The sequence below is a fragment of the Pyrus communis genome, chromosome 13 (assembly GCF_041283825.1).
Source record: "Pyrus communis isolate YQ-2024b chromosome 13, ASM4128382v1, whole genome shotgun sequence".
NCBI lineage: Eukaryota > Viridiplantae > Streptophyta > Magnoliopsida > Rosales > Rosaceae > Pyrus > Pyrus communis.
In genome coordinates, this window is record NC_142577.1 from 30,568,346 (window position 1) to 30,581,526 (window position 13,181).

At 39.6% G+C, this 13,181-nt stretch overlaps 2 pseudogenes; one reads left to right on the top strand and one right to left on the bottom strand.

Moving 5' to 3' along the window:
* Positions 1–10,390, top strand: LOC137736403 (uncharacterized protein At4g15970-like; annotated as a pseudogene).
* On the bottom strand, positions 5,046–9,025 carry LOC148692086 (uncharacterized; annotated as a pseudogene).
* Positions 10,391–13,181: the final 2,791 nt, after the last annotated feature.

A 13,181-nucleotide genomic window follows, 5' to 3' on the forward strand; every position in this document is an offset into this window, starting at 1 on the left:
ATGGGCAGAAGTTGTAGCTTGTTCGATTTATTTGTTGAATCGATGTCCAACAAAGAGTGTCAAGAGGATGACACCACAAGAGGCTTGGAGTGGATACAAGCCGAATGTTACATACCTAAGAGTTTTTGGGTGTGTTGCATATGCTCAGGTTCCAGAAGCCAAGAGGAGAAAGCTCGATGATCGAGGTGAAAAGTGTGTGTTTGTGGGCTATAGTGAAGAGTCCAAGGCATACAAGCTCTACAACCCACTAACAGGCAAACTAGTGGTTAGTAGAGATGTCATCTTCAGTGAGGAAGAGACATGGAAGTGGAACAACAAAGAAGTCAGTAAAGAGAAGATCGTCTCCACTGATTTTGAAGAACCAGAAGTTGTACCACCTATTGAGCAACAGCCTGCTCAAACAATCACAACAACTCCAGTGCACAGAATTGCAAGGAGTGGTCCTACATCTAGTGAGGAAAGCAGCTCCTCAACTCCAGTGAGGTTAAAGAGTCTCACAGAGATTTATGGACAAGAAGAAGAAGAAACCAATTTTTTCTGCTTCTATGCAGACCATGAGCCTCTCTCATTCAATGAAGCTGTGGAAGAAGATTGTTGGAAGAAAGCCATGGAAGAAGAGATCCATGCCATCGAAAAGAATGACACTTGGGAGTTAACAAAGCTCCCACCAAATCAGAAGGCTATTGGTGTCAAGTGGGTTTACAAGATCAAACGCATTGCAGATGGAAGTGTGGATCGATACAAATCAAGGCTTGTAGCAAAGGGCTACAAACAGAAGTATGAAGTGGACTATGATGAAGTCTATGCTCCAGTTGCAAGACTTGACACGGTAAGATTACTAATCTCTCTTGCCGCTCAGCATAAATGGAAAATTTATCAATTAGATGTCAAGTCAGCCTTCCTTAATGGAGTTCTTGAGGAAGAAGTGTACGTGGAACAACCGGAAGGCTTCCAAGTACAAGGAGAAGAAGAAAAGGTGTATCGTTTGAAGAAGGCTTTGTATGGCCTCAAGCAAGCACCACGAGCTTGGAACTCAAGGATTAATAACTACCTTCACCAAAATGGATTTCAGAAATGTCCATACGAGCATTCAGTTTACATGAAGAATGGTGCAAAAGGGGAGTTCTTAATTATTTGTCTCTATGTAGATGACTTGTTGTTTACAGGAAACAATGAAGCAATGTTCTATGAGTTCAAGCAATCCATGTTCAGTGAATTCGAGATGACTGACAATGGATTAATGTCATACTTTCTTGGCATAGAGGTGAAGCAAGAAAGTGACGGTATCTACATCTCTCAACAAAAGTACATGAGAGATATATTGGAGAAATTCAATATGGACAAGAGCAATATTGTCAACACTCCAGTTGCAACTGGATTGAAGCTGTCCAAGGAAGGAGAAGGTGAGTTTGTAAACTCAACCGTGTACAAAAGCTTGGTTGGAAGCCTAAGGTACCTTACAATCACAAGACCTGATATAGTTTATGGTGTTGGACTCGTGAGTCGATACATGGAAACACCAAGGGAGTCTCATTGGCTGGCCGCCAAGAGAATTTTGAGGTACATAAGAGGTACTCTAAACTATGGTCTGTTTTTATAATTTTGGTGAAGATGCAAAATTATTTGGTTATTCAGATAGTGATTGGGGAGGTGACCAAGATGAAAGGAAAAACACAACTGGCTATGTGTTTTTTCTAGGATCAACAGCTTTCTCATGGACTTCAAAGAAGCAATCAATTGTTGCTTTGTCATCGTGTGAAGCCGAGTACGTTGCTGTAGCCTCAACCGTGTGTGAGGCAATTTGGTTAAGAAATCTGTTGAAGTCAGTGTGTCATCCACAAGTGGAATCGACTGTGATTCATGTGGATAACATCTCAGCTATCAAGCTTGCTAGGAATCCAGTCCAACATGGAAGAAGCAAGCACATCGATACCAGGTTCCATTTTCTGAGGGACCATGTGAAGCAAAAGACAATCGAACTTGTCTATTGTCACACCAAGGAACAAGTGGCTGACATATTCACAAAGCCACTGCCAGTTGAGCCATTCAAGTTGCTACGTGAAATGCTAGGCATAAAGGCGTTTTAATTTGAGGAGGTGTGTTGGAAAATCAAATCAAAACAGGTTGTTAATGGTTAAAGCAAGCTGTTAGTTTCTTTACAGATTGTTTCCAGCAAGATATAATCATCATTGCTCCTTCATTATTCAGCCGAATGGTGATGAAAGACAGCAAGTGTGCTACCATGTGATGTGCTAGCAGGAAGACAACAGTGTGCTGCTGTGTGTTAGCCGAAAGGAAGGTATTACAACCTGCCATGATGCAATGCATGTGTATGCCAACTATCAAAGTTGTTGCATGTGTTTGAAAGGGTGTAAAGATGTGGAACACCATCATTCATTATATGTATTGTTGGATTGTTTATTTTTTCAGTTTTTGTATAAATAGGCCATCTTGCTAAGCCTTAGAGCATATCATCCAAATCCCATTTCCCATTCTCATTTTCAGCTTGTAAGCTATTGAGTTTGTAAACTCTCTTTTCATATATCAAAGTCCAAGTGTTGTTTTTTCAAAGCTTGTTGCTTCCTCCTTTCTCTATTTCTTTGTCCAATTTTATTGAGAGTGAAAGTGAGAGGTGTGATAGAGTTTGTAAACTTATCACCCACATATTTTGGTATTGAGTTAGTAAACTTTAGAATACCAACAACCACCACCACATTCGATACTGCTGCATCCCCAACCACCTACCATCATCACCATCACCGTCGTAACCATAATCGCCATTGTTGGCACCGCATCTGCCTGCATCACCACATACGGTTGTCGCCACCACAGTTGTCGTCACCACCACCACTTGCCGTAAGCACCCGCCCTCATCACTGCAGTCGCCACCATCATGACTAACATATCTCCTAACTAAAGTCTCTCTCATTTATATATTAATGGCTTTATGTCCAAATTAAATTCCATATTTAACTTTCATTGTTCTTCAAAGTTAGTCAAACAACAAAATCTACAAATTCTAAAAATAAAATTTTGTTATTTCAATTCGCGTCATTTTAAACTAATCTTAAATTTACTCATTCAACCGTTTCTGAATGCTTCATTATCCTAATAAAGTAAAATTAAAATCAATTAATTTCTTTTTGTTTTGTAATAGAATAAGGTTAGTGTTATGGTCTATTTTATCTAACAAGGTTAAAGAGGGCCGACGGCAAAGAGAAGAGAGAAACTGAGATGTGTTTGTAGAATTACAGAGGAATGTGTGTTGTTATCCCTCCTAAAATATGCCTTTATTTATAGTAGTAAAAGGAAAGAAGAGATTCCTTCATCCCCAAGGAATACAAGATACAATAGGAAAGGATAATTAGAATAAAATCTAATCTAGGATTTACACAATCACACTTAAACTAGGAATGTTTACAACACTCTCCCTTGAATGTGTAAATACTCAAGGTAGATTTAGCATCATGCAGAAGTTGAGGAAGTCGACTCGTCGGCACTGATTCTAAGGAACAACGCTTATTCTCGATAAGGTAGGAACTTGCATAAGTAGTATGTCTCACTAAAAAAACCGTAAGGCTATGGCAAAAACTCGAGGAGGGACAAAATCCATAGTCTAAGGAAAAATGTGTGAGAAGTGCAAAGTCAAAAGAAACATCCACGGGACGTCATTAGGGATCTGACCAACCCAAGGTGGGTGTCTCGTTAAAACCTAATGATGTGGTAGAAACTAACACACAAATATCGTTCAAACATTAGCAATATGCATGTATTTCATACTTGCGCTATTTCACTTTAAAATTCAAACTCGAGTGTATAAAAGGAAACATTATCAGTTCTAGCCAATGCGATTATATCCATGTCTGCAACAGTACAAACTAAGGCGGATCTTTTAAAAATGTAAGAACGAATACATGAAGAACGAAGAAAAGAAAGACTTCTGCCACAGAAAAACGAGACACAAAACTGGGATGACTGTTAGGGTCCAACAAATATCTGAATCAGTTGGATAATATTTTATAACATCTAACACCAGATGTAAACCTCCCATTTTCATCATCAGTTGGAGAGCTTTAGGATTCGAGTTGGAACTCGCAGGATCTTGAGCCATTTGGTGATCATTGCCTTGGATCAAAGGGCATTTCAGTGTTGTTTGGAGGTGCATAACCATTGCTCTGCTCGTCACTCAAGAATTTGATTTTCGTCGAGAGGCTTATGTTATGACCCCTCACTACTTGAAGATGATGTGGGCAAGGATTGATTTTCTGCGTTCTGTTCCTGAGATGGGCTACAATTTCGTTTTCACAGTAAATCTCTTATGCTACAAGAACTTGAACTGTTAAGCGTAACTGTCAAAGTTTGTCAGTTTAAAACTTACTTATGAAACAACCTGATGAGGAACTTTTAGACTCGAATAACTTTAGTCGAAGATATGTTCGGTAGGGCTCTGCTCTAAATCATTAATGGTTTCCCGATTCTGTGTTGATTCTTTATTGATCTCATCCTGCAGCTCTTTAGGCGATTTAAGTATTAATTGCAATATACATCTGTAAAACTCTGTGCAGACATTCTGATGTACTTCGTGGTTGTTCTCTCTGTAAAACTTTAGAGACTCAGTTTGTTTTACTTCAATTGCATGCCCAGTTAATGATGGGATGCATGTATTTATATTAACTTGAGGATTACAGAAAGGGTTTGAAAACCCGAGATACAGGGAGCTTTCAAAAATACAAATCTGATCACAAAAGATTGCATGCGCAGCTTGAGTTACAACAAACATTTGAAAACCAAAATCCTATAAACTAGGAACAGCTAACGATAAGAGTTTAAACTGTAAAAAGTGCAAAGAATATTTTGCAGAAGATTGATTTCTTCAATTGATACTAAGAGACTTTATACAAAGAGAGTACTTGCCGAAGAAGTAACCTACCCTACATTCTAGGGTTTACAGATAATCACAAATAAATTACAAACAATTTACAAGATAGTTTCCTAAAACTAAGCCAAGATATCAGGAATGATCATTGACTTCTCAACACTCCCCCTCAAGTTGGAGAGTGGATATTGAGAACTCCCAACTTGTGAATGATCTTTGAGAAAGTTTCCTTCCTTAATGGCTTCATGAGTACATCTGCAAGTTGATTAGAAGAAGGAACAAATCTCATAACAACTGAACCGTCTTGTATCTTGTCCCGGATGAAGTGACAGTCCATTTCTATGTGCCTAGTTCTCTCATGAAAAACTGGGTTAGCAGCAATGTGAAGAGCTGCTTTATTGTCACAATGGAGCAGAGCCGGTCTTTGATGCAGTATACCTAGATCTTTCAATAAATATCGTAGCCATGATAATTCACAACAAGTTCCAGCCATGGCTCGATACTCGGCCTCTGCTGATGATAAAGACACAGTCTTTTGTCTTTTTGACTTCCAAGAAATCAATGAAGAGCCCAAAAAAATACAATACCCCGTAGTTGATCTTCGTGTTGTTGGACAACCTGCCTAGTCCGAGTCACAATATGCATTTAAGGCCAAATCATTTTCAGAAGAGAAGAACAAACCTTGTCCAGGTGTATTTTTGATATATTTCAAAATCCGAAGCGCTGCTTCCATGTGTGGTGTGCGAGGCTCATGCATAAACCTACTCAACACATGCACGGAATAAGTTATATCCGGCCTAGTGATTGTTAGGTATATCAGACGCCCCACCAATCTTCTATATTGTGCCGAGTCTTTGAGAATTGCACCATTGTCTGATAACTTAAGATTTTGTTCCATGGGAAATTCAACGGGGCGAGCTCCCAAAAGACCTCCATCTTTTAATATTTCTAAAGCATACTTTCGTTGGGAAATAAAGACTCCTTTCTTAGAACGTGATACTTCGATCCCAAGAAAGTACTTTAGATTGCCAAGATCCTTGATTTTAAAACGACCATTAAGGAACTGTTTTAGGGCATCGATAGCATTCGAATCATTCCCCGTAATCAAAATATCATCAACATAAATTAGGAGGGCTGTAAAAGACTTGCCTTGTTTTCGGGTAAATAACGAGTAGTCAGCCTTGGATTGTTCAAAACCAGCGGATTGAATAGAGTCAGAAAACTTTGCAAACCATTGATGGGAAGCTTGTTTCAACCCATATAAAGACTTGCTGAGGCGACAAACCAAGTTCTCCCCTTGTCGCCGAAAACCTGGAGGAGGAGTCATGTAAATTTCTTCATGAAGGTCACCATGAAGAAAAGCGTTGTTAACGTCTAACTGATGAAGAGACCACTGCCGTGAAGTAGTAAGAGCCAATAAACACCGAACAGTGACCATCTTGGCAGTAGGAGAAAACGTGTCATGGAAGTCAACACCTTCAAGCTGGGTATAGCCCTTGGCAACCAAACGTGCCTTATAGCGCTCAATGGAGCCATCAGAACGGTGCTTAATCTTGTAAACCCAACGGCAGCCAATGGGAGTTTTGCCACGGGGAAGGGAATTAAGAGACTAAGTTTGGTTAGCTTCCAATGACTCTAATTCAGAAGCCATGGCAGCTTGCCAATGAGGAAAACGAGCAGCTTCCTCGTAACTCCGGGGTTCAACCTGTTGAGTAATATGGGCAAGGAAAGATTGTTGTGCAGGTGAGAAACGATGGTAAGTAAGGTAATTAGCGAGTGGATACCGTGTACCTGGAGTGTGACCAGACGACGAAGACGATGGAGGATGTGGTTGGGTAAGCTAGAGCGACGGAGCATCGGGGCAGGAGCAGGCGCTGATGTTGGGAGGTCAGGAACGGCAGATGCAGGAAGCGGTGCAGGAGGCGTGGGAGAACTAACATCAGCGGAAGGGGACGACTCAAGTGGAATCATAGGGTCGGGGGGTGACACGGGATCAGGTAAGTGAGGTGAAATAAGTGGGACAGGTGAAGACACAGGTTGAGGGGAAGAAGAAGGCGAGGTTTGATAAGGAAATATGTTTTCATGGAAGACAACATCACGACTAGTAAAGATTTGGTGAGTGGTGAGGTTATATAACTTGTAGGCTTTCTGACCAATAGGATATCCTATAAAAATGCATTTGTGGGCACGAGGAGAAAATTTGTGATTCACATTAACATCAGTGGCAAAAGCAAGGCAACCAAAGACTCTAAGGTGTGAAAAAGTATGAGGTGTAGAATATAAACGTTCAAAAGGCGTTTTCTTGGAAAGAATGGGTGTGGGAAGACAGTTAATGAGATGAACGGCTGTGAGCACACATTCACCCCAAAAATGGAGGGGAAGATTAGCTTGAAAACGCAAGGCATGAGCGGTTTCAAGTATATGGCGATGCTTGCGTTCTACTACCCCATTTTGTTGAGGCGTATAAACGCAAGAATGTTGGTAAATCACTCCATGATCTTTAAAGAAGTCACGAAGAGAAAAAAATTCCCCACCATTGTCAACACGGATTTGACGAATAGAAGTGTTAAATTGAGTTTTGACAAATGAAAAAAAATTCTTGAGAATAGATTGTGTTTCATTTTTGTGTTGCATAAGGAAAATCCATGTGAAGCGAGAATAATCGTCTACAATGGTTAAAAAATACTTTGCTCGAGAAGTAGATGCAACTTTAAAGGGTCCCCAGATATCACAATGAATCAAAACAAAAGGTTTATTAGAAGAAATAGAACTAACATGAAAAGGTAATCGATGTTGCTTGGCTAAAGGGCAAACATCACAAGCATTATTAGATGCAAAAGGGAAATGTAACAATTGTTTGGACATGAAATCTAAACGAGGGGCTGACAAGTGACCCAAACGCCGATGCCATAGCTCCGTAGGTGAAAGCACAAGGTTGCAGAATCGCCGAGGATGCTGAGATTGCGCAGGAGCCAAGGCCACCAAGTAGTACAGCCCGCCTCTTCGCTTACCCAAACCAATCACCGTCCTCGTCGTTAGGTCCTGCATAACACACCAAGAAGGAAAGAAAGTTACTGAACAATGCAATCCACTCGTAATACGACTTACTAACATCAAATCTACTTTAAAGGTAGGCACACATAGCACATCTTGCAATCTAAAAGTAGAACTCAAAGGAATGTGACCGGTGGAAAGTATGCGGGCTGTCTCTCCACTGGGTAACAAAACAGGTGACAGTTTCTTATTTTCAACACCATTAGTTAACAATTCTGGTGAGGAAGTGATATGATCCGTTGCACCACTATCGATTATCCATCGATGGAGATGCAAAGAGGGATTCAACAAACCTGTCTTGGCGGCATTGGCATTGGCCTGTGGCTGTTCATCACTACCCTGACCATTCATGATTTGAAGAATCTGTTGAAACTGGGCATCAGAGAGCCCAGACATAACGGACTGCATCTCCTCTTTGGTGGTTGCATTTTCCGAGACATGATTTGCCGAGGAAGAACCCCGCTCCGTCTTAGGACGATGGTTCCCTTTCTGTGGCTTAACCTTGTGCAAACGGTGTCCTGGTGGATACCCATAAAGTTGATAGCAGGTATCAATGGTATGGTAGTCTTGATCACAATGAGTACAATGCAAGGGTTTGCGATTAGAAGATTTCGAACCACTGTGACGCACAGCCATGGCTGCTGTGCCTGTAGTAACTCGGGAAGAAGCAAGGCTTCTTTGCTTCTCCTCCTGGGAAATCGATGCATAGGCTTGACGAACAGTTGGAAGAGGATTCATCAACAGAAGCTGCCCTCGAACAACACTATAGGAGTCGTTAAGTCCCATGAGAAACCGCATCAACTTGTTCCTCTCATTCTGTGCTCCACAAGTGCAAGAAACGGAGTCACTGTAGGACGACAACTCATCCCATAAACTTTTCATCTTCGTATAATATGCAGCAATAGAGAGTTGATCTTGTGTAAGTGAAGCAATGTCCCGTTGTAGTTGAAAAATTCGAGGAGCATTACTTTGGCAATAGCGCTCACGTAATTCTTCCCAAATTGCATGAGCATCAGTCATATAAAGGATACTGTCAGCAATATCCGAGTCAATGGAATTAATAATCCATGCTACAATCATGTCGTTGCATCTCTGCCATGAAGCGTGATCATCCGGCTTGGTCTTGACAGAAGGTTGAAGGACAGTGCCATCAACAAAACAAAGTTTGTTTTTGGCACTCAAGGAGATCTTCATAGCACGAGACCAAGTTGAATAATTATCCCCATTCAAGGGCTTTGAAACCAGCATCATGGCTGGATGATCAGAATGATGAATAAAAAAAGGGTTGGAAACATTAGCCTTTGCATCGGAATTGCTTCCAGAAACAGCGTTGGTAGCCATGGCAAACGACGGAAAAGAACAGAGAAACAAAAGGCAGCGGAAGGAACTAGGTTTTCAGCCTAGCTCTCGATACCATGTAAAAAGTGCAAAGAATATTTTGCAGAAGATTGATTTCTTCAATTGATACTAAGAGACTTTATACAAAGAGAGTACTTGCCGAAGAAGTAACCTATCCTACATTCTAGGGTTTACAGATAATCACAAATAAATTACAAACAATTTACAAGATAGTTTCCTAAAACTAAGCCAAGATATCAGGAATGATATCATTGACTTCTCAACATAAACTGATGAAGACTCCTCAAGTTGCAGGAATGTCGCTGTGGGCTTGACTTCGTCTAACACTCTCCTCCTCCAGGATGCTGATGTTATGTGGTTCAGGGATCCATTTCCACAGTTTTATGAGGATGCAGATTTTCAGATTGCATGCGATCATTTCTTTGGCAGCTCGGATGATTTAAAGAACTGACCGAATGGAGAAAGTCCGATAGCAGGTCAATAGCGTTCTACAAATTTCGGTATTTCTCACGGGAAACCTACCCTGGGTTCCATGATCAGGATGTCCTCAATATTATCAAGTTTTATCCAACCACCGTTAGTATCGGACTGAAAATAAAATTTTTGGATACGGCTTACTTTGGTGGATTTTGTGAACCTAGTAAAGATTTGAATCAAGTTTGTACAATGCATGCAAATTATTGTAAAGGTCTAGGTAGCAAGCTTCATGCCCTTAGAATCCTGGTTCAGAATTGGAAGCGATCTGTGTCCTTGCCGCCAAATTTGAAGAGATATTTGATGGGTTGTCCCGCACAACTGCAGGTAAGACGCTTCAATTACTATGGTTATTGAAAATGTGAAGTTATTGTTGCCGAATGTAGTAGCACACATCTTCAATCACTGTTACCTTGTTCATTACTTTTCCGTTATTTTCTAATACGGTTCTTAATTGTGAACATTGATTCCAGCCTTGGTTCTTTCCGTCACTATGATGCACCGGGGACCGATGCTCAACATGGTTCGCAAGAATGATGAAGCCGTGTATGAGTTTTAAAGCTTTTTGCCACACAGGTGGTTTCCAGTTCTGAATGCGGAGGACATTCTGTATTTGCTGGTATATAAGCCTTCTTGAATGATAGAAAACTGTGGAAGTGGTGCAAAGGGTTGGTTCGGAGAAAGGACCCGAGGCTCCCGGGGGAAGAGGTGATCGTAAACCATACATATGACGGGCCTCCCAAGGTTTCTCCTTTCACCAAGAACTCTTTTATCTTCACATTTTCACAGGCTCCCTCACCTGTAGTGAATCTTCAAGCCAAACACGTGGATAATATGAATTAGGTGATGTGGAGCATGTTTGGCCGTTGGACTTCACACGTAGGCCAACCTGCTTTGATACCATGAAGAAGTTGAGGTTTCATTATAAAACCAATTGGCAATATAGGGAGTAGCCCAATCTTTTACAAACCCTTCAATAATGTGAGACTTTTTTACCTTCATATTCTCATATTATAAAGAGAATAGAAGCTGACGCTAAATCCTTAGCATTTGTTAGACCATTTTTTTTGTAGCAAATTTTTGCCTTCAGCTGTTGGAACAAAACTAAAATTTTTGCCTTTGGCATTTCTCGACTGCAAGAAAAATACTCTTGATTAACTAAACTACAACACTTGCCCAAATTGCTTATTTAGTGCCGCATTTCTTTTTCAATCTGCGAAATTTCTTACATAAAAAATGGTTAAGTGCTTCGTCATCTGGGCCAAAAGAAACTTCAATATAAAAAAAACGTTTGGGCCTCATAATTCAACCCTAAAAAGCCCTAATATATGGGTCTCCCTTCCAAATTCCCAACAGAGCAATAAAGACCAAGTCCTTAACCGTCTGACTGGAAACTACAAAAAATATTTGACCAAATTTGAAAATTGCATGGGAACGTAAAAAGTCCAACTAAAAAGCAAACAGAAGAGAGTAAATGAGATAATTAGCTGGTAGGGTTAGGGTTAAGGGAGGGCAGATAGCAATTGCAGAAGAATTGAGGGCAGCGGTTGTAAAGTGGAAGATGCCGCCATTGTTCAAAATGCAGTGTCCATCTTCTAACTGAACCATCGTCCTCGTGTAGCAACAAACTGCTGTGTTGTCACTTAATGGTCTCGTCCCTTTAAACATATATATATAAAAGGGTGACTTCAAGCCAACAATGTTCTCGGTTTTATCGAAAAATTTCTACTCCCACACCTCAAACCGTGATCTTTCAATCACAAAAAAGCAATCTTGCGTGTTTATATATATCTGTATGAACGTGTGTGTGTGTGTGTGTATCAGTTCACCGCCTACAGCCCCGGTTTTGTTCAACTTGTTGCTGCGTGTTTATATATATCTGTATGAACGTGTGTGTGTGTATCAGTTCACCGCCCACAGCCCCGGTTTTGTTCAACTTGTTGCTGCTTTTTGGGTACGTATGGGGTTTTGACAATTCTATGAAATGTAACTGAAACTTTATTTTAAAGTTTTAAGGCTTATTTCCTTCACTATTATATTATTTTCTTGACAAATGTGCCTTTCTCTTTAGACATTATATATTTTTCCAATATATAAGCTACAAAATATCAGTTGTTAGACGGAAATTGATCATCTCCGGATTCCTTACACTTAATCATTATCATTAAACAATCTGAATCATTGAAATTTGATCCAACAACTAAAGTTATTATAACTTTTAAAGTGAGCCTGTGTGTTTAGCCGTTAGATTAAATTTCAAGAATCCAGATTATTTGATAAGAAGGATTAGGTAGAAAGTATCTGGAAATGATGCCTTTCCTTGTTAGACATCTTGACATTTTATCTTATTATTACACAGACTGTCATCCTCTTGTCTGAAAAGAATCTAATCAATGAAATTACCAAACTTTCAAGTGAGGATTTGACTATTTACTGTATTGAGAGTTACAATCAAGTCCTTGGTGAATTGGAGAAAATCTTTGTTGCAAGGTGTAATAACTTTTTATTCTTTAGCCCTCTCATCACATAACATATAAATAGATAAGAATAAAAAGGTGCATGCACACTACATATGTAAGTTTTCAACATTGAACAGAATGAGGGGGTCCACTTAGTACCACGTTACATTAGTCAGTTGTGCATGCACGGTGCCAAGTAAGTCCTGCTTAAAGGTGATGACACGTTATAGTAGTTATTAATTGTCATTTTCATGTTTAATTAGGAAGATAATTTATTCATAAACAACCATTTGAAAAATTGAATTTTAAGTAATTTTCCTGAGTTTATGATGCCTAGAGCAGCTGAATAACATAGCAATGAAAGTTAATCTTTTTCTCAATTAAGACATCCTTTTCTCCCTTTAGCAATTGGGACATTGTATCGAAGCAGAAACTCCCATTAGGATTAATTAGCAAAACTTAATATATATGCTTAGTGGGTACTAATCTGCCCAAGGTCCAAATTTGAATGTCATCCACCCAAAGAAATGAATAATATTACACCCTCATCATATTATCAAAATGACTACACATGAAAGTGATGTGCGTAGTTATAGTTAAGCTGTCATTGTTTCAAAGAATGACAGATCTGCTGCAAGCGTTCTTGTATGAGGAAAAGGGCTTGCTGGCATAGAATAAAAACTGTCATTCTAGAGGGTCGTGTTAGAGAAATTATCTTTTTAGACATATGATGTGACAGTTGATAATTTTTCTTTAAATCAATATGAATAGAATCCAATTATCAACCGACACGTCATCTAGTTTACAAATAATGATCTAAAAAGAAAAACTATTCCAATCACTTATCAAATTCTACAAATAAAGCAAAATTTGCACTCTATTACATATATATCGACCTTCAAAATCAGAGAAGTGACTCACATCACTTTAATTTAATAACTACCTCATCAATTTTTTTT